The following is a 22,999-nucleotide window of genomic DNA, read 5'->3' as shown; positions in this document are numbered from 1 at the left end:
CTGCCCATTTTGCTAGGTTTATGAGTAATGTTACAATTTATACAAATGGCAAAATTTTAACCATGGGAATATTTGTGAAGAATATTTTGGTTCTCTTATAACTTAGAAAGATATGGTAAGTTAAGAGGTGTAACATTATCGTTAATTAATTAAGATCAAAAGACTTATTCCCATCCAAGGTTTGATATAAAGACAAACTTGTACTTACGAGATTTTAAAAATTCAAACATCCATTAGTACTTAAATTTCTGTTAGAATTTTCAATTAAATATAAGGATAAAATTGTTAATTTAATAATAATATTAAAAATATATAATTTTATCTCATTTCCCCCAAGTTTTAAAAAACAAACATTTTACCCCTACCTAAAGTTTTCAATTTTTGAAAAGTCACATTCCCTCTCTTAAATTTTTTTTCTTCAACTCTCTTGTTACTGTGTCTTTCTTCGACGACTGCCTCTTTCCACCCTAAACCGTCATCATCTCTCTCTTTTGGATGACGAAGGATGATACTTTATCTCTTCGTCTAAATCTAGACAATGAAACATCGTTTAGATGATGAAGGATGATGTTTCGTCGTCCTGATTTTGACGACGAGATGAAATGTCATCTAAACGATGCTCATTTTGTCGAATCAAAAGATGAAGTCTTTTCATCATCCAAATGTTGTCCATTCGTCGAATTTGTTTTCAGATTAATTTTCCAAACCTTAGGGGGAAAATGACAACTTTTCAAAACTTAATCCTGATGAAAATTGTTAGTTTTTCAAACTAAGGGGAGAGAGAAATGATATAAACTTTCAAGGTTTTAGAGTTTGGTGATAAAATATCGGTTTTACCCTTAGTTCTAATATAAAATTCTAACATTAGTTTAGGGACGGGTGGGTGTTTAGGTTTTTGAAACCTTACAGATGTGAATTTGTTTTTACACCAAACCTTGGGTGGGAACAAGTCTTTTGGCCATTAATTAAAGTTTGGTAAACTTAATATGCTACTTGAAGACCAACAATTGATTTGAATTGGTTAGGGGTTGAGTTTGAGATAAATTAAAAAATAAATGACATTAATTCCACTTATACATAGGAGTGGATTCGATTTAAGTCAAGCTAAATCTGACCAAAGACTAACTTGAGTTTGACTCGAATCCAAAATAACTAGCCCAAGTTTGAGTTGAGTCAAATTGAATGATGAATAATAATATTGGAGAAAATGATAAATTGTTGAAGAATAAAACAAAAAAGAATTATAAGAGAAAAATAAGAATGGTTGGAGAAAAATAAGAATTATCAATGAACTCATAAACTTAAATTGAGTTGTCGAATTAGAGCTTTAACTTAAGTTTGACTCATTTGAGTCGAGCATGAATTTAAGTCTAAGATAGATTAGCTCCAATCCACATTACGTAAAAATGATAAAATTACAAAACTTCCTATGAGGATTTAGCCATAACAAAATCACCCTATATATTTTAGGTGTTAAAATAAAGGGAGATCGATAATTTTCCACCTTAATTATGTTAAAACGACAATCTCACCCATAAAGAAAAAAAATTCCTCAACCAGACAAAGTCTAACGTCTACATTGATCATAAAGTGAACTCGAGCTCACAAAATAAAATTACTTGAGAGCTTTAGTCCTCCACGTTAATTAAAAAGAAAAAATAATGGCTTCGAAGGGGAAAGAGAAATCAATTTAACTAACTTTGATTTAACATAATGGCTTGGAATTTTTTAATTTTATTAAATACATAAAGGCACACATAAACTTTGATTAATTTAAAATTTGATAAGCATAAATTGCTGAAAAAGTTCCTTAAAATAAATATTTGGGCAAACTCTTCTAAAAGAATAAGAAAAAGTCAAAACCTGGCCGTCGCCTGATAGACAACAACACCACAACCACCTTTAAGAGATTCTCTTTAATTTTTTTTTTTTTTTTTATAAATACTTGGGCTTTTCAGTATAAATGAAGCATCCAATCCAAGGTTTAATATTCTACTGGTAGATTTGGTGCCTCTGAAAAAATTAACGGACGGATTTAGATAAAGCTATCGTCGAGAGTTCACCTGGAAGCAGCGGATGCGGCGGAAGCTCTGGTCGCCACCTCGTCATCTATGAAGATCCTCCGGTAGCTGTGGCGGCACCAGAGCCGTTGCATCAACCGTCCGACTAATTTCTTTGCACTTATCAGTGCCGTCAAATGGTACGATCACTATTAATTGATTTTTGTTGCTAATTTCTTGATTAAGGTTGAATTTGCTACAAAAAGTAAAAAACACTTACGCTTGTGCTTACGAGTTCTTTTGACAGAAGCAATTTAATATATGGGTTTTTTGCAAGGATAAGTACGCATAAAATCAACTGCTGTTTCAAGTGGAACATTTAAATGCTTTAGAAATGGACTCATATACTTTTTAAGTTTGGAAGAGACAAAAATTGTTACATAGTTCAATTAAAAACTACAAAATGACTGTAAAGCACTTTAGATTATTTCAAAGAGATGCAATATAAGTGTTCGGTTTATTGTGAGATTAGAACTTTTGATATTAAGATTTGATTGTTTCACTTGTTTGGTCCGTGCTCTATACGGCTTCATTGTTTAAATTTTTTCTGCGTATAAATCTTTTTGGTGTCTTGCGTATCTCTGACTCGTTTGTGTGGGTTAAATCAGATTTTGTTGATGCTTTAAGCAATGCGGGGAAGCAAGTTCATGATTATGAAGCTAAATTGGGACGAATTGAATGAAAAGTTCAGCAAAGTTGGCGTGTTTTCATAGATGTGGGTTACAATATATCTTTAAACGTTGTCTTTATGCTATGATTTCATATTTCTATAAGTTTTTCTGAAGTAGGTAAATTGTGACAACTTTGGTTAATTCTTTCAGTTCCTTTTCTTTTTTCAGGCTAGTCTAAGAGAAAAATGACCTTGAAGAGTTTCCATGAAACAAACAGACAAGTTACGTGGGATAATATATGGTAATATCTTCAGAATCTAAGATAAGAAACTTTATGATATCCTCATATTTTGCTGCGAAAGTTCTTTTCACTTTTTTTTTTGACTTGATTAATTCTAAATGGTTGAGTTGATGTACAAATTTCTATGCGCGAGTGATATGAGTCTTTTTTATCTGCCTATATTTCTACGTCTTTCATTTGTTTCTTGCAATTGGCATTAATGTTGTTTAATTCTCATAGAGGGTGAGAGGCATAAATTTAGGGATCACTTCTTGTATGTAGAACAAGAGCTTCCTGCTGCTAAAGCATGGGAGGGGGTGCTACAAGAGCAGCTTTGAAGAAGCTACACTTTCCCACGGACAACTGAGAAAACAAATACAATTTTGTAGGTACCCTCTCATCGTTAATTTTGTGAAAAGAATATGCACATTCTGTTTGTTTTGTATCTTTTTCTTCTATTAAGGTAAGGAGTTTTGATCCCTTATAAATTTGCTGATACAGTTAATTATTAATTTATTTTCCGTGGTTTATGTTCTTTTTTATACTAAAAACGAGTTTTAATGGTCAGTGTATTACAATTGATATTGATCCACATTGAACGGTAAATTTAATCTTATTATTTTTCAAGAATATTCTTGGTTTATATACAATTAATAATAGAAATAGAATTAAAAATTAGGAACTAATTTGACCGACACTTGTATCAAAAAATTGAGAGCAAAATAAAGGAAAATAAAATGAAGAATAAAATTAGAACTAAATCTCTAACAAAATAGTAACAATTTATGGTTTTCTAAGTAAGAGGAAAAATTATATTTCTTAACACTCTCAAGCTAGTGAGTTGACATCTTCCATTTTAAACTTGCTCTTGAACTTCTGACAATCTGCAGTAGACAACCTTTTGTGAAAACTTGACTATCAATAGCCACCTTGTCCTATTGTGTTGTACAAGATTATGAGCAATGTTAATAGTTGATTTATTGTCATAATAAAGTCTGGGATTCCATTAGTATAGGCTTTAAGTGACAATTCTTCTCTCTTCTTGATTACAACTTTTCTGTTCGGTGATCCTTTTGGATCTTGTAAAATTCGGTGAACTATCTTGTGATATGGTTCCTTGGGATTATGTATGAATTGACTTACAACATTCACAACATAAGTTATATCTGGTCTGGTATAACTTATTTATTGCAATATCATTTGGGACATCTTGAAGTTGAATATTAGGCTCTATGACTACAAAAATTTTCCTTATGCTTTAATTCTTGTCTATTGGACATTGAGTCCCTAACGACCAACAAGTTGGCTTGAGCTCAAAGGAAATTTGAAGGAACCCTGGTTGCAGGTTTTCGTATAAAATATCATAGCGTTGATAATTCATGAACTTGTCTACGGGCTTCTTCAATATTTCACTTGAAATGTTGTATAGTTAGCAAAAGGAAAAATAGCTATAACTCGAAGAGCCAATGAAGCCTCGGTTGAGGCGGCAATGATTTCTTTGCAAACTTGATGTCTAGTAGACAAGAGATGACTTGTGTCTGACCTTGCCTTTTACAATAGTGATGAGGACAAATGGATACAAACCAATATATATATATAAAGTGGATGAGGGAGCAAGAGAAGCTCAAAAAGAATACCCAAGCACAAGTGACCTCCTATCTACTAGACATCGAGTCCTCAAGGGCCAATAAGTTGGCTTGAGCTCAAAGGAAATTTGAAGGAACCTTGACTATGGGTTCTTGTATAAAAATATCACAGCCTTGATAATTCATAAACCCAACTGTGGGTTTCTTCAATAGTTCTCACCTAAAATGGATAGTTGATAGAAGGAAAAATAATTATAACTCGAAGGGTCAATGAAGCCTGAGTTAAGACGACAACAATTTTCGTGTAGACTCAATGTCTAATAGACAAGAGATGACTTGTGCTCGGCCTTTCCTTTACAATAGTGGTGAGGACAAGTGGATCTAAACCGATATGAATGATGATGACCTAGAAAAAGTATTAGATTGTAGGGATCTGGTAAGCTTAGCAGATAATAGCATCATTAATGTTTCCTCTTAAAGGGCCAACAAAAAGGAGCATCACAAGCAATGTTTGAGCCTTGGTTGACATGGAAAAGCAACCAATGACTTACCATGCCTACATTTTAAGTAAGGCAATGTAGAATACAAGGGCCAATGAAAGCACTGTTTAAGATAGCTAAGGGCTGTAAACAAAGTTGAAGCCTTCAAAGCTTGGATTAAAATAAATGAGAGACCAAGAGAAGCTCAAAAAGCAAGCCTAAGAACAAGTTATCTCCTGTCTATTAGACATCGAGTCCCCAAGGGCCAATAGGTTGGCTCGAGCTCAAAGGAAATTTGAAATAAACCTAGTTGTGGGTCAACAAGTTAGCCCTTGAGGACTCGATGTCCAGTAGACAAGAGATAACTTGTTTTGGACTTGCTTTTTAACCTTCCCTTTCTCCTTCGTCTACTTTAATTTAAGCTTTGAAGGTTTCAACTTCACTTACAACCCTTAGTTACCTTAAACAATGCCTTTGTTGACCCTTGTGTTTTATGTTGTCTTACTTGAGATGTAGGCATGATAAGCTGTTGGTTGCTCTCCCGTGTCAACCAAGGCTTAAACTTCGCTTATGGTGCTCCTCTTTGTTGGCCCTTTAAGAGGAAGCATTGTGATACTATTATCTGCTAAGCTATCAGATCATTGCGACCTAATACTCTCTCCAAGTCATCATCACTCATATTGGTTTATATTCGTATGTCCTCATCACCATTGTAAAAGGCAAGACTAAACAAAAGTCATTTCTTGTCTATTGGACATCGAGTCTACAAGGGAATCGCTATCATTTCAACCGAGGCTTAATTGGCTTTTCGGGTTATAGTTATTTTTCCTTTTGCTGATTGTACAACATTTTAGGTGAGAAATATTTAAGAAACCCATAGAAGGGTTCATGAATTATTAGGACTGTGATACTTTATATGGAAATCCGCTGCTGGGAAATCATACTAATGGTCAACAACTAAAATTTTTATATTTTCCTCATAAAATATAACTAATGTCAATACTCGGATTTGACCAGAGGCAAACCATCAACTGAGGCAGTTCTAATGGTTGGACTAGCTGGCTAGTCCGGTTAACCTTGGTTATAATATAATTTTTAGGACATCATGGTTCATCATATCAGCCCTTTGACTGAAATTGTTAATAAATTAGATCTTTTCTCTAATTTAATGTATTATTAAGCATATAAGTGATGGCGGAAAATTAGTGGACTCTTATATATTCGAGAAAATAACATAGTTAAAAGAGTAAATTGCAGCACTTGAAAAGCGTTAAGAAAGGTGAGTAAATAGTTGAAATATATGAGTGATGCCTTATTTAATCGTGTTAGAATTGAAGCATCTTGAATTTATGCGTGGAACAGATGTAGGACTGTTTTTGCCGATTGAACCTTAGTTTTCTGGAAAGCTTGCTGTGAATTTTTTGGCTAGAGGCATCATTTCATTGCCCATTGCTTTCTTAAGTTTCATAATATTTAACCCCTACCTCCATCGGGATCTTGATGGATAGTCACCATTGTCGTCAAGTGTTCAACTAGGGATGTAAATCTTAATCAGCAAGATGGGTGTAACTGAGTCAAATCAAGTAGTGTTTGATTCAAACTTGACTTGGTTATTTTAAGAGTGAGCTCAAGTTTGTCGAGTTGGTAATATCTTGGCTTGACTTTGAGCTTGAGATAAAAATGAATGATTTGAGTTTGAGTAAAAAATATATCTAAATCCCTTTATTTTAAAATATCATATATAAATTTTATAACTTATATATTTATGGGAAATTAAAATAATTACCCATTTTGCCCCTTATTAAGTAAAAATGTCTGGTTTTCCTATTTATAAGTAAAAATGACCACTTTTCAAACTTTCAAGCAAAAATACTCTACATATTTTTTAAAATATCAAAACTACTTTTTGCCACATTTGTATAAACCCCTCACTTATAATACACTTCTCATATTATTAACACACTCCCACTCTTATTTTCACTCAATATTTTATACTTTAGGTTTGTTCAAACGAAAAAAATTCGTATTTCTAAATTCGAATTGAAAAAAATCAATTTGTGAGAAAAATGTATTTATACAAATCTTAACTCAAAACTTAATTTTATTTGTTAAATTTAGTTCGTATTTTATGTAAATGGGGCATTTGGATATTTTGATAATAAATTAAGAGTTAAATGAAATGTTAAAAAAATATAGGGGCATTTTAATATTACACAATGTATGATAGATTTAAATAAAATATTAGGAATAAATATATATATTTCTATACAAGACAAAATATGAGGGTATTAAATGAAATGTTTAATAATTATAGGGTTAAGTGAAATGTTAGAAAAATATGAGGGTATTTTGATATTAAATATTGTAGAAAGGTTTTAAATGAAATGTTACAAATAGATCGATGCATTTTAATACAAGACAACATATGAGGGTGTTAAATGAAATGTTAGAAAAATATGAGATATTTTGATATTAAACATTGTAAGACAATTTTAAATGATATGTTAGAAGTAGATAGATGTATTTCGATATAAGATAACATATGAGGGTGTTTTATGAAATATTAAATAATTATAGGGGTTAAATAAAATTTTAAAAAAATATAGAAGTATTTTGATTTAAACATTTGAAGACGATTTTAAAAGAGATGTTAGAAGTATATAGATGTTTTTCGATACAAGGCAACATATTAGTGTATTAAATGAAATGTTAGATAATTATAAGTGGTTAAATGAAATATTAGAAAAATATGGAAGTATTTTGATATTAAACATTTTAAGACAGTTTTAAATGATATGTTAGGAGTAAATAGATGCATTTTGATATAAAGCAACATATGAGGGTACTAAATAAAATACTAGATAATTATAGGAGTTTAAATAAAATGTTAAAAAAATATGAGGTATTTTGATATTAAACATTTTAGGATGGTTTAATTGACAAGTTAGAAGTAGATAGATGTATTTCGATATAAGATAACATATGAGGTGTTAAATGAAATGTTAGATAATTATAGAGGTAAATTAAATATTAGAAAAATATGGAGACATTTTAATATTAAACATTTTTAGACAGATCGAAATGATATGTTAAGAGTAGATGGAGACATTTTGTGAAATTAGATGTGACATATATATCAATAAATAATTATTGTAGATTTTTTCTTATAAATATTTAAGTTTTTTCCAAAATTTTTCATTGTAGGATTCATAATTAAAATAACTGGTTATGTTTATGTTCGTTTTCAAGGATAATAGATCCAACCTGATGATAACACAATAAAATATGTTGGAGGTTGTAAACAATTGGTTAAAATTTCCTCTAGAATACTATTTAAGAAATTTATCCAACTTTTGAGTGAACATTGTGGTCTTGATCCAATTAGAAACTACGTTCAACAATCTATGAAACCAAAAAAAATTGAGTTCGATTGTCCTGTATAGATTCAAAATGATGATGATGTCTAAGGTCTTATTGACATGTTTCAATACTTCAAGGAATGTACTCCTATTTTTGTTACATGTACCTCGATCAAAGGATAAGTAGAAGAAAAAGAAGAAAAAATTGGCGAAGTGAAAAAAGAATCTGATTGGGAAAACTTGATTGATTTAGATAATGATGCATTCTATAAAGTTGCTGACTAGGATAACTTTGAGGGGCACGAGATGACTGATATTTCTTTTGACAAGATAGAGTTTAAGGATATGTCACTTGTTATTGGGGGTATAAATAGTTTGCAGCTTGAAGATCCTATAATGGTAGTAAAAATTATTCAGGATTATTTTTTAACAATATCACCACTGATCCATTTAAGTGGCTTTTCGATTTTCCTCCATAATCTTTAACATCATTAAGTGGTACAAGATCGATTCAAGAAGAGAATGTTGTAAAGTTTTGTGATATTTTTCATAATAAACAACACTTAAAAGATGTTGTGGATCAATTTGCCCTGGGGAAATTTGAAATCTACACGTTGAAATACCATAGAATTGAAATATCCTAAAAATTAAAAAAATGTTCAAAAATCTAACAAGTATGAGTCAAAATATCCTAAAATGACAAAAATAAAAAAACAATCACGAATTGCTAAAACTAAACTTGAAATACTTTGAAATAATAAAAACTGAAAAATCAAATTAAAATTTGAAAAGTACACATCGAAATATCCTAGAATAACAACAATAAAAAAACTAAACTAGAATTAGAAAATTATACTCCAAAAACCTAAAAATAACAAATATTAAAAAACAAAACTGAAATTAAAAATTTACATGTTGAAATATCCCAAAATGTTAAAAATTGAAAAATTATTTGAAAATTCGAAAAGTATGAGTCAAAATATCCAGAATAATAACAATCAAAACATTGAATTAAAATTTGAAAACAACATGTCTAAAAACCTAAAAATGACAAATATCGAAAAACAGAATTGAAATTAAAAAATTACATGTTAAAATACCCTACAATGTTGAAAACCAAAAAATCACTCAAAAATTTGAAATTTAGAAGTGAAGATACCCTAGAATGACAAAAGAACTGTCCTGAATTTCGAAGACTAAATGTTGAAGTGCTTTAGAATGACAGAAACTAAAAAATCGATTTGAAATTAAAAAAGTATATATGAAAATATATTCGAAAGACAACAATCGAAAAATTGGAAGAAATTTTGAAAACTACACTTTCAAAAACCTTAAAGTGACAAATATCGAAAAAAATGAAATTGAAATTCGAAATTCGAAATCTACACGTTGAAATTCCTTAGAATGTCAAAAATAAAAAAATTGTTTGAAAATCTATAAAGTACGAGTTGAAATATCCTAAAATGACCAAAAATAAAAAAAAAACGGTTCTAAATTTTAAAAACTAAATATTGAAATAGCTTAAAAATTGAACTGAAATTCGGAAATTACATAAGAAAATGGCCTAGAAAGCACAAAAATAAAGAAAATGACATGAAGTTTGAAAATGACACATCTAAGAACCCTAAATTAGGAAAAATAGACATAAAATTCGAAAACTAAATGTTGAATTAACTTAATATGATAAAAACTGAAAAATTGATCTAAAATTCAATAATTACATAATAAAACAGGCCTAAAAAGCACAAAAATCAAGAAACAAATGTTAAATTTGAAAAACATATGTCGAAAAATCCTAAAATAAGAAAAATAGATATAAAATTCAAAAACTACACTTTGAAAAACGCTAGCTATGAAAAATATCAATTTATCCCCTTATATATTTTTTACTCTTACATAAGTCCTAGGGTTTTCCTTTTCCCCCTCATCAATTTTCTGATCTCCTACAGACCCTATAGTTTCGAAAAATTCAATTTCCTCTATACCTCGTATTCCCCATGTTTCATAGATCACCCCTCAGGTCTCTATAAAATTTCCCAATCGCCCCCATGGATTTCCCCTGCCTTTGCTAGGTCCTAATTCTTTGAAAAAATGAAAATTTCCCCCCATCCTAAGAGCCATTGTTCTAGCTCGGTGGAGATTTAATTTAATTCGGGGATTACAAGGGTCCCCCTGGTCGGATCTCTAACTAAACTAACATATTTTCTAGTAAAAAATCTTCATTTTAGCCTGCAATTTTAACACAAATCAAATTTATACATCTTATAACATAATAGCCCTAAAAAATTTTAAACCAAAACAAAGAATTAAAACATTTTATGCATTATTCAAAATAAAAAACATTTAACACTAAAAATCTTTATCAAATCACAATTATCCTAACAATAAATTGATTTAAACAAGATTAGAGATGATGTACTAACCTTTTTTGTCATTTTTGATCGTCGAAAAACATGAAAAGTCGACGAAAAACACGAATGCATGTTGCGCCATAGAAGACTTGTGGGAGACCCATAATTCCTTTGAATTTCAACAATGTACTAGGGGAAATTTTGGAAAGAATATGTAAAAGTCTTGCTTTATATGTAAGAGCATTTTGGTCATTGTAGAAAAGTAGGGCATTTTCACTTAATCCTTAATTTTTGGACAATTTCCCTTAAACCCCCATTGTTTTGGCTAATTACTTTAATTTTCCTATATTTATAAACTATATTTCTATATTCAAAGTTAACACATAAGATTTTAAGAGTGTATATGTCAAAGGGCTTTAAATGACATAGTTTGTATATATTATTTGTTTACATAGTTTTATTTATCAATAAAATTATATGCACAAACAATGATATGTCACCATATGATTGAGTGTTGTTATCTTTTGTTTAAAACTATCTAATCATGTAGTAATATGTCATTATTTATGCATATAGTATCACTCTTTTTTAATTATTAGTATTCAAATAATATTACTATACACACATTTTTCTTTCCTTTTCATTTACGCATCTAACTATTTTTTCTTTTTTGGCAGTTAGACATATTTGATCGGAAGATGAACTCGATTCCAACTTTCACTATCAACTTACTAGTCAAGACTTTCAACAAACGAATTTTATTGTAAGACATATACAAATAGACTTGGAGTATTTTTTTTTTTTGTTAATTGTGTACTCTATATATATATGTTAAAATGAGTAATGATATGTGGTATCAATGATGACGTCTATTAGATGATTTTGAATAATGGTTAAAATAACATTTAATAATATAATAATACATCTTTATTAGTTTGTACATTGTGTAGCCTTTCTTGGACCTTATGAAATATTAGATTGGGCAGAGCTTTATGGTAGGTACCTGAGGTTTTCTTTTCTCATCATAATTCAGTGACATCATTCCAATGCTTGCCTTGAATGGCAACCATTTTACTTTAGTTTTGCATCACATATTGTAATAATACATGATTATTAGGTTTGGGTTCACTCATGATGAGTTGATTCAAACCAGTTTACTTTAATTGCCAAGGGTAGTTGGTGTGAAAGTTATTGGCAGTTGGACTCTTATTTAAAGTTCATAACTGTCTTCTCTCAAAGGTAAGCAAAGAAATATTTTTCAAAAGAAGTTTTATCTTCTTCTTCTCCACACACAAAACCAAAATTGCATAGTAGATCTTTTCTCCCAAAAGGAATGCAATACGTAAGCAAATAGGATCATGGAAATGACTCATGTCAATACCTCATGTCATGTTCGAATGAGTTTTGTCACAAACTCAAAGCCGAGTATGCGTATTTATGTTTATAGTATTTACATAATTCAATATATGACATGTTAAATTGTTTCCAACATTGGTATCAGAGCATAGATCACGAATATGTCATATTTTTTGTGAATTAAATTTTGTATTATGTTATTATTATAATCTGGAATTTCAATTTGTGATTGAAATTATGTTTAAGGGGAAAAGAACTATTTCCTACCCAAATTTTAGGCCATTCTCAAACCTACATGCACGGGAGATGAAAAACCTCTTTTTTCACCAATAGGCAAACTTCTGTTAATTTTTTCTGTTAAAAGGAGGGGTAAAATAGTTATTTTACTGTTTATATTAAAAAGTTATAAAGTTTATTACTTTTCAACCCCTTTTAGGTTTTAGAAAATAACATTTCACCTTTACCTAAACTTTTTAAACTTTGAAAAGTAACATTTTCACCCCTAAACCTAGGGTTTCCATATTTTTCAAAATGCAATCGCCCTCCATAACTTTCAAAAATAGTAGTTTCACCCCAATTCTTCAACTTCATCTTTCGACATCGTCTCTGACGTCATCTTTGGCCTTCTCTTTCTCCTGGTGCGATGGTGGTGGTGCAATGAAGAGACCTTAATCTCCTCGTCACATGGGGCAATGAAGAGAGGAAGATCTCTTCGTCGTGCGGGGCGACAAAGAGACGGTGAATAGACAAAGATCTTTTCATTGCACCACCGTGCGATGAGAACGTCTTTTTTCGTCGCTCCACCCAGAAGATGAAGGACAACACTTTGTTGCCTTTTGTCACTCATCGTGTCATCTAGACGAGACGACGAAGTGTTGTCCTTCGTCTATTCTTCCAAATTTGGACAATACATCATCGTGCAGATTTGGGTGATGAAGGGTAGTCTTTCGTCGTCCTTTGTAGTCGTTGATAAGAGATTGGTGGAATGTGTCGGTTGACGATGGTAGCCAGAGAAAGAAGCAAACCTTAAAGGTGAAATCTAAACTTTTTAAACTTTTAGGATGGGTTGAGGTGTTAGTTTTTAAAACCTATAGGGGGGAAATGATGAAATTTTAAAGTTTTAAGATTTATAATTAAAATAATGATTTTACTTTTGTCTCTAACTGAAAATTTGGATGACAGTTTGGTCATAGGTGGAAATAGGGGTTTTTCATCTCTCATGGGTATGGGTTTGAGAATGGCCTAAAAGTTGGGTGGGAAATAGTCCTTTTCCTTATGTTTAAATTTGAATTTTGGGTATGAATTACATTCAACCAAAATTATATGAAATTGGTGATAGGAAACAAGTTGGATGGTTGCTTGGAATTGTTTTACATGTTTTAAATTATGAATTAGGTAGAAATAAAGCCAAAATTGATAGATTTAGAGCCAAATCTGAGATAAAAAAGGCATGTTTTTCTCGCTGCCTTATCACAAGAATTTGATGACATTGGAGGACATTGTTGGTCCAAGAAGGATGATCACCCATAGGGCTACAAAAGCCCTATGGTCTAGTCATTAGAGGATGGCTGGAAAACAATTGATTTAATGGCCAAAATAATTTGGGTTCTATGCAAGTCCAGGTTACAATCGAGTTGGAAAACATGATTGCCTAACCTATTGGTCAATTATTTTGTCAAAACCTATCGATTAATGGGTCTACTAGACCCGACCTGAGTCAAAACCCATAAGTCAGATAACGGTCAATAGTCAAAGGTTGATTGGTCCTCGAAGGTCAGCAGTTAATTTGCGGTCACTAGTGTGTGTGAGTGTGTGACAGTCTTTTCTTGATGCATGGTGGGATGTGAAAGCACGTATAGGTATCGCTTCAATGTGTGAAGGTGTGTGTGATGTTGACTCAGCATGTGAAGTCATGTAGGGTCGTATTTTTGTGCATGAATGCGTGAATAACTCTTTCTAGCATGTGTGAAACCCTTTTTTAGAGCGTGACAAACACATATTGGTGTTTCAAAACATATTTTTCTAATTGATGCAAGTTTGTTGACTAGGGACTATCGCATTGTGTATATGATGTGATTATTTGATGATCTAATGGTGTATATTGAGACTATATATAATCATTCGTACTCTCTTAATTGGAAAATAGATAGTATATAATCTAATAATATTCAAGGATGACTGTTAGCCCTGTAATTAATGATCTTGTTTGGGATAAGAATTTAAAACTTTTGGGACTGAACGAATACATTATAGCTTGCTAAAGAGTGACGCTTACTAATGTACGAGAGAAAATCCACTATTTTGATATTATACCCAAATTAATAAAATGCAAGGTATTTAACCCACCACAAATTTCATAACTTAGTGGTTTGCAGTATTTATCCATAGCTTTTCCCATAAGTTTGAAAAAGTAGAACCAATAAGATTGGAATGTATCTTTATCAAATATGTTGAACACTTAAATGTATGTGTTCATTAAGGAGGATTCCACTGGAAGATTAACTAAAGTTTTATCAAGAGATGTTATATTCATAGAGGATATTTTTTCTTAATATGGATGATTTTGATAAATGTTTCATCTAAATGAGATAAGAGAAAAAGGAGAATAGGTACATCTTAATAATCATTAGTTAAGTCTTAAGAGAGAATACCTACACTTATTTTAGTTAGTGGGAGCGAATGCAATTGAGCTCCAACCTATTTTGGATAGTGAGAGTAGTGATCCTCTACTACTTGTTTTGTTCATTTCAATCTAGTGGAAACATTAAGATTAAACTTCAATCTATTTTAAATAGTGAGAGTGATAATCCTCAATTGCATATGAGTGGACATCTGAAAGTACTCTAGTGACTCACCACCTAAGATGATGAAAAACCTAAAATCATAAAAGAAGTTGTCTCATTTTTTGATTAGAAAAATGTTAAGATGCATTACAAGAAAATATGAAATACATTAAAAACAAATCAATTCTAGGTTTCGGTTGACTAACTATCGGGTTGAAAATCTATTAAGAACAAATGAGTTTTTTGAATCAATCGTAAAAGGAATAACTCAATAAATAAATATAATTTCACTTTTTAGCGAATAACTATACCCAATGAGTATATATAAATTGTGAAGAATAACATTTTTGTCATTTCTAAGATTTACCTTAATATGTTGGATTCTAATTGTAGTAACACATTTGAATTTAGAATTATATCAGATGAATGTCAAGACAATTTTCCTTAGTGGAGAACTTGACAAAGAAATTTGTGTGAAACGACATATAGATCTAGTTGTTATAGGTCTAAGAATGTTGAATGACCTAAAACTGTCATCTAAACACTAGTACTTGAAATTGTATAAGACCTAATACCTTATGATTTTAAAATGATCAATCAAGACCACTATGTTTAAGTGATGAAGTTTAATAACAAATTTGTAATTCTGTCAATACAAGTGACGATATGTGAAAAGTTAGAAATGAGTTGAAGTAAATAATGATAATCCAAGGATGACTATCCATACTTTTGACGTACAAGATGTAAGAAAATAAATTACATATTAGGAATTAAATCCAAAGGGATTGTTTGAAGAAACTTTTAACTCTATCACAAGAGCGTAATATTCAAAAAATTATAGAACAATCCAATATGGTTAGCTATGAACTTGTTGATACTCCTGTGTCAAATGATGAATTATTGAGTTGAGTTATATGTCCTAAAACTTAAGATAGAAATAGAGAAATGTCAATAGTTACCTATTCAAATGTCATCAGATGTCTTATGTATGCTATGGTGCATACATGTCCAGACATTTTTTTTTGTTGTCAAGTTGGTTAGTTGATATAATTCAATATTGAAAAAAACACTGAAAGATTGTCTATAGAATATTGATATATTTTAAAAAGTTTTGCGGATTATTATTTATGTGATTAAGGATTGAATTTGCGTTTAATTAACTATTTAGATCCCGGTTAAGAAAATAATTTAGACCAACACAAATCAAATTCTGACTATGCGTTCTTACTCTAGAAAGCCTATATCTTAGAGCGATAAGAAACAAAGATGTGTAATATTATCCACAATAGAGGTCGAGTATATAGCCTATTCAGTGATTGTGCAAGAAACTATTTAATTACGACGGTTCTTTGTGAATCTGAGTAAACAAAACAATATTGTCAAAGTAATAGTTATCCATTGAAATAAAAGATCCTGAATTTTATAGGATACTCAAACATATCGACATTAGACACAATGTTTTAAGAGACTCCATTTCCAAAAGGAAAATAAACATACAATGTAATTCTACACATTGCATGGTCACTGATCCGTTGATTGAGATTGTTCCAAGAAAAGTATATCTTGCACATGTTAAATCTCTTAAATTGCATAGACTATGATTGATAAGTTGTTGAATTTATATATTGTATGATGACTCAACGTCGAAAACCATGAATTTAAATTTATTTTTATTTGAACTTGCATCTCGAAATTCTTGGGTTTTCACTATATACACATCGTTTTTAGCTCAAGAAAATTTTAATCTCACATAAGTTAGAGATTGGCTAACTCACACAAGCAATCGCCTTTGACGTTGAAAAAGAATGTAAAGATGAGACAATATTCTTGAGAAAAGTGATGCTAAGAGAACATGCTAAGAAAAGACAAATTTCTTAAGGAAATATTTATTGAAGTTAAAATGTCCCTTTGATGATTGATCAAGATAAGGTCATGGATAGATACATTTGAAAATGACTGATTTGGATTCCTCACGTGCAAACAACTTGTAAATGCCAGATGTGAGTTCTTAATATGGATAAATACTGACAAATGTGAAGATGATTAAGAACTCGGCCTAAGCGTTAGGTATAGCAATTGAACTAAGATCTGTACAATGTTAGGAATGATATTTCAGAAATTACACACTGTAGCACATGATTCATACCTTGCGTACATAAGTAAGATAAAAATTAAAGTAGTGAAAGGATGAATCCCTGCCCCTTTACTATGTGAAACTTTATGAGAATTACCTTATGTTAATACCCTTTAACTCTTTATTGTTGTTCGATGTTTACTCTTAGTGTTGCTATCTTAGCTTGACGCATATGGCCACATATGATTCAATCTATAAAATATGACTATCAAAACAACTAAGTTTAAATTAAGAATTTTAAGTAGAAGAGAAAGACTTATATATTATATGTGTCCATTGATTGGCTAATCATGTCATTCATATGGGAGAATAGACTTGATCATGAATACAAAGGAAAATAACACAATAATAAATGAGGGATTAAAAGAAGCTAGTGTTATCGAGTAAGTCTGAGGTGTTGCGAGCCTAACGTTTTATTTTGTTTTATTTGGGTTGAAATGACTATGCTATTCCTAATAAATACATAATATTTAACTCCTAAGTATGAAAGTACTTTCATATAGGATTTTTATAGATAAGTATTTGGTTCAAGTCTTTTGTCATTTGTAAGTGAGAGATAGTAGGTCTGGGTCCACTTGATCTAGTTTACTTTAACTGCCAAGGGTAGTTGGTGTTGAAGTTATTGGCAATTAGACTCTTATTTAAAGCTCAAAACTGTCTTCTCTCAAAGGTAATCAACATAATATTTTTCAAAAGAAGTTTTCTCTTCTTCTTCTCCACACACAGAACCAAAATTGCATAGTAGTTCTTGTCTCCTAAAAGGAATGCAATATATGGGCAAATAAGGTGTGTGTTCGAATGGGTTTCATCGCAAACTCGAAGTGGGGTACGCATATTTATGTTTATAGTATTTACAAAATTCAATTTATGTCATGTTAAATTGTTTCCAACAATGATGATTGTTATTATTTTTTTCTCATCTATACGCTATTTGGCTTCATAGAATAAATTGTACTATGAAATCCTTAAATAAATCAAATTGTTTGCTCATAAATATATACAAGCAGATGAATTTTGATGCACTAAGACATCTATTATTCATCATTTGATGCATTCAGCTTAACATTATATATACACACACGTACGCACGTACATGTGCACACATATATAACACACCGGTTCAAGAGTTTGAGGGTTTACTAACGTTGTCACATTAGAGCTCTTTATTTTTTGGGATTCATCTTCTCTCACAACATTGTTTACCAATTGGTTGAATTCAAGTGAAACTCAAACTGATCTTTATTTGAGTTGAGTTTGAATACACATATATTTATTGCTTATGATCTCACATATACAATCAATAATATTATACATAAATTTTGTATACATATTGACTTGGTATAAATTGAATGAAAGAGTGACGCAATAACATATCGGAGTGATGTCATTACTAATCGAGCTGAGTTGAGTATTTGCTTACTAGAGTTAAGCTCAATTACTTTAGGAGGAGTATGAATTCGTTCAATTGATGAGATTTTGACTCATGCATGAGTTTGAGACAAGTTTACCTACTCAAGTTCGGTTAGAAAAATAAAATTTTTAGGGCTTATTAATAATTTTTTAATTATTAATTTTGACCCTAAGATTTGTATATATTAATTATCTTTATATTTAGGTATAAGTATAGGATTTAAAATTTTTGGGGCTTATTAATACTTTAGTGGAGTCGAATTATGTGCTTATGATCTTTTTGAATTGATCATCCTAAAGCGTGAGTTTCGTTTGACTTTCACATGGAGATACATGCAACTAGATTGTAATAAGACATCTAGCTATGTAAGACAAACAAGTCAAAATTGGCACCAATCATGAATCAATCTGATACCGGATATTTGGGAGATTGTAAGGATGAGAAAATGTCAAACAAGAGCCTATAGCGTTTGAATTCTTGGTTGGTCCATATAATTTTGAAATCTATTCAAAGAATTGAAGACTTTTGTCATGTCTACATCAAGAAAGATCACGGTTTCTTGCTTTAGATTTATATATCAATTGGAAGATATGGTTGATTGATTCAACATGACTATATTTTTTCCTCTCAAAACCATTTTGTGTGGTTTAAGAAATCCAAACTACCCGAGATTTGACCTATAAATAAAGAATTATACCATAATGTGATAGTTTAACTGAGTTGAGCTAAATAGTGTTTGATTTGAGTTTGACTCAATTATCTTAAGATAGAACTTGATTTATAGAGCCAATGAGATCTCAACTTGAACTTGCAAAAATATTATTTACTCAATCTCTATTCAAATAATTAATTTAAAGTCCTAATTTTAAAGTTATTACATTGAAATCTCATAACTTATGAATTTATAAATTGTTTCTTATTTTCAAAATAACCCAAAAAAAAAATTTTAAAGGTGTAAGTGTAAAATTTAAAATCTTTAGGAGCTTAATAATATCTTACTTGACTCAAGTCATAAATTCGCAAGCTTATCCAGTGAAACTTTGTAGTGCTTGGTTTGAGTTTAATTTAATTGCCTTAAGGCAAAACTTGAGTTTTACATCTCTAAAATCATATGTTATTATATTAGTTTTAAGAGTGTTAATTGAGTTGAGCTTAAGGATGGTTACTCCGTGAGATTGGAAGCTCATTGTTGGATTTGAATAAAATATAATTAAACCTTTAAAGGTTTTAAATATTATACTTATATCTCTAATTTTTTTTCTCTTTAAATATTGGCGGTAGTTGATAAACTTATCTATTATGAGATTTAAATTAATAACAAAAAAATAAAAAGGTTTATATATTTTTTAAGTCAAACTCAAATAAACTAATCATGTCTTGAGCTCATCATTTGATCATATGTTATTATTTTTTTTATGTATAAATAAATTAATAATAAATATATATATATAATATTACTTACGGTTAATAATACAATCTTATTCTTAAAAAAAAAAAAAATTTAATAGTTTAATTTTTTTTGATTGATTTGATGGTACAACTTTATATTCTTTAAAAAAATTAGAATTTGTGAGAGGGATAGGTTTAGAAGATAGGTGAATCTAACTTTGTTCAATAAAATTTTATTGTATTATAGATTTTGAACAGTATAAAAAGTATTTCAAGGTTTATAAATAAAGAATGTGATTGGAGGATTCAAAGACATTAGAGAAAGATATCAAGCGAGTCATTTTTTCAATCAATGCATGGTTAATTATATGATTTTATTATATGATATAATATAGGTAAAAAGACAATACTTACATTAGGATTTATAAAAATTGGTGTGATAAAATACATAACGATCCATATTAGAATTTTATCGATATCTACCAATTTTCAGTTTTAATTTATTTGATTATTTAAGGGTAGTACTTATATGAAAAAAAAATAAAGATTCCTAATTAGCGAATTTCTATTGACTTAAAAAGTTCAACCAAAATCTTCTAAAGTTAAAAAAATATTGAAAAAACCACAAAATTTTGTCGTTTAATAGTTTACAAAGGTGAGAAAACTTAAATCCAAGTTTTAAAAAATTCAAAACGTTTGTATTAGAAAAACAATGTTACACTAGAAATGATATATGTTATATTGACAACCCAAAACATTATTGCATTGTGAGTAAGTGTGTAGCTATTTGGATGAATATTCAGTTAGAGTTGAATATTTTCGAAATGATTTTATTTTAGATTGAATTGGAGTTAATATGAACACAATTTAATGATATGAACTATTGGGTCAATTTGTAAACAAGAGTAGAAAAACAAAGGAGGGAAGTGAGTGGAAAGAAATGAAATTCTCCACAAAAGGAGAAGAAATAGTGATGGTGGAGAACAAAGAGCTATATGGAGGCACCAATCCAACCAGCAAGCCTTTTTGACTTCTTTATACAAAATGACGAAAAGGGTTTTGAAAATGGATTGGAGAATGATTCGATGAAACTCATTTGTGGATTGGTTCAAGTTTGCCTTTAAAAATTGTGGGTTGTGTTCAAGTTCATTTGACTTGTTTTAAGGGTTGAGATTGCTGCATGTATTTATATGGGCATCAAAGCCACCATTTGTGGATTTCTCAATCAATATATGTCTATTTCAAAATGATGATATATTATTATTGATATATAAATTGATATTCATTATAATTACAGATAATTTTATTGAAAAAGAAAATTAAATTATTATATTACTAATAACCAACTGAGTTTAGGAGAAGTTTTTAAAAGGTTTTAAATCATTTGACTTTTTTCTGCGGTTGCAATTCCAATTTAATCACTGGTAATTTCTAATGTTATACAAACTTTTTATTTTTGTTTTTTTTTGTAATTATTAAAACTTGAACCTTAATCTCAATAATTGGGAGGCAAGCAATATAACACTAGACCACCAATTTGTTTATATATATAATAGTGTTGATGGCCAAAGCCTAATCTAGATAAATTCAATGGTTTGATCAAGTTACTGTTATTGTATTGCTAAGTTACCTAGAAGTAAATTATGTTAATCATTTCAATAGTTCTAATAATAGATATTATCATTTTATTTTCATACACACACACACACACTAATTCTCAAATTTTTAAATTGAATTCAAAATAAAGTTATTTTTGAATTAAATTTGAACTTTAACTCATTAATTTCGTGTAAATCTTGAGTAAACTCATTTGACTTTGAGTCAGATTCCAAATTGTGAATTATTTAAGATTAACCCATATCAAATCTAATGCTTGCAAGAATATCATTTTGATGGTGTTTTAGGTAAAACCATAATGTACATTATTTTAAATAAAAAAAATGATTGAATATGGTTGACAGACACTAAAAAGCAACTTAATCATTATTAAAGTGATAACTTTTGATGGCCAATAAATAAAATATTTAAAATCCCAAGTGGTATAAATTGAGCATTCTCGCAATTTGTCAAAGCAGATTACGTCATCTTCTCAAATTTGAGAAAACAAATTAGTGCTCATGCCTTGCTCATCAGCTTTACTCCGAAACCACTTTTACTTCATCAAATTCCTTGAGATGATTACAATTTCACCGGTCAAGGTTCACCAAATAAGATTGAGTCTAGTAGATATTTATAGTCGTATTAAGGTTGTAATCAAATCGAGTCAAACTAAATAAAATTAGACTCAAATTAAACTTAATTGATTATATGTTAAATCAAATTTGATGAATTTAAGATTGAAATAAGTGACTCAAATTTAATTAAAAAATTGTATTTTATAATTTATACATTTATTTATTATCCCTTAGTAAAGAGATAAGTTGTAGGATTATAAATATAAAATTTTAAATTTTTATGAGTGTAGTAATATGGTAGTCGAGTATAATCACAAGCACAATAAATTTGGTAATAATAAACACAAATTCAACCTGTTTACATCTATCAGTAATATTATAAAATTTCCTATTATTAATCGGAATAAGGATGATTTTTTTTATTGAAAGGGATCAAATATTACTTCAAAAAATAAATATTAAACTTTTCAAAATTAAGTTAAATTCAATTTAATATGAGTTTAAATTTAATTCAACTGGAGGAGTGTTTTAAGTGGCACCAATGGATAGGATGAGACGGAGGTCAAGAGCGTCAATTATAAACTGGGTTGATGAGAATTGAGTTTTGCTTTTTGTGGGATCCACCTAGAATTAAAATGGTGTTGCTTCCACTTTGTCTCCCTCCTTGCCCTCAATACTCTTTCCGTTGTACTTGAAAATCTAAGCACCGCAATACATCAACGATTAAGTTGGAATTGACCTTTCTTGCCGACAAACCAATAGCTTATTGCCGCGTGTCATGGAAAAAATTGTTAAAAAAATTCATACAAATATTAAAAATGGGGATAACAACACAATACTATCCGACTATCAATTTTTTTAAATTAAAAGAATTTAACTTTATTTGTCAAATAAAAGGATTAAACTGTTAGAATTTGACTGAAAAGGTTAAATTTTCATTATTTACCATTAGAGATACTAAACTAATTATTTTCTTTTAAAAACAAAATTAAATATCAATTATAATTATACTTATTTGATATATTT

General features: G+C 29.9%; 1 long non-coding RNA gene across 2 annotated transcripts; it reads left to right on the top strand.

The window, feature by feature from the left end:
• The first annotated feature begins 1,817 nt into the window (after nucleotides 1-1,817).
• On the top strand, nucleotides 1,818-11,661 carry LOC123192682. Of its 2 annotated transcripts, XR_006496914.1 has the most exons (5): nucleotides 1,818-2,200; nucleotides 2,669-2,775; nucleotides 2,900-2,972; nucleotides 3,192-3,336; nucleotides 11,404-11,661. It is a non-coding gene; the product is annotated as an uncharacterized LOC123192682 (long non-coding RNA). The 2 variants fall into 2 exon arrangements; XR_006496913.1 differs by lacking the exon at nucleotides 11,404-11,661 and having other exon boundaries at nucleotides 1,821-2,200; nucleotides 3,192-3,581.
• Nucleotides 11,662-22,999: the final 11,338 nt, after the last annotated feature.

This window comes from Mangifera indica, chromosome 12 (assembly GCF_011075055.1).
Source record: "Mangifera indica cultivar Alphonso chromosome 12, CATAS_Mindica_2.1, whole genome shotgun sequence".
Lineage (NCBI taxonomy): Eukaryota > Viridiplantae > Streptophyta > Magnoliopsida > Sapindales > Anacardiaceae > Mangifera > Mangifera indica.
The sequence above is the reverse complement of the archived record's forward strand: the minus strand, read 5'-3'. Positions and strand labels throughout refer to the sequence as shown.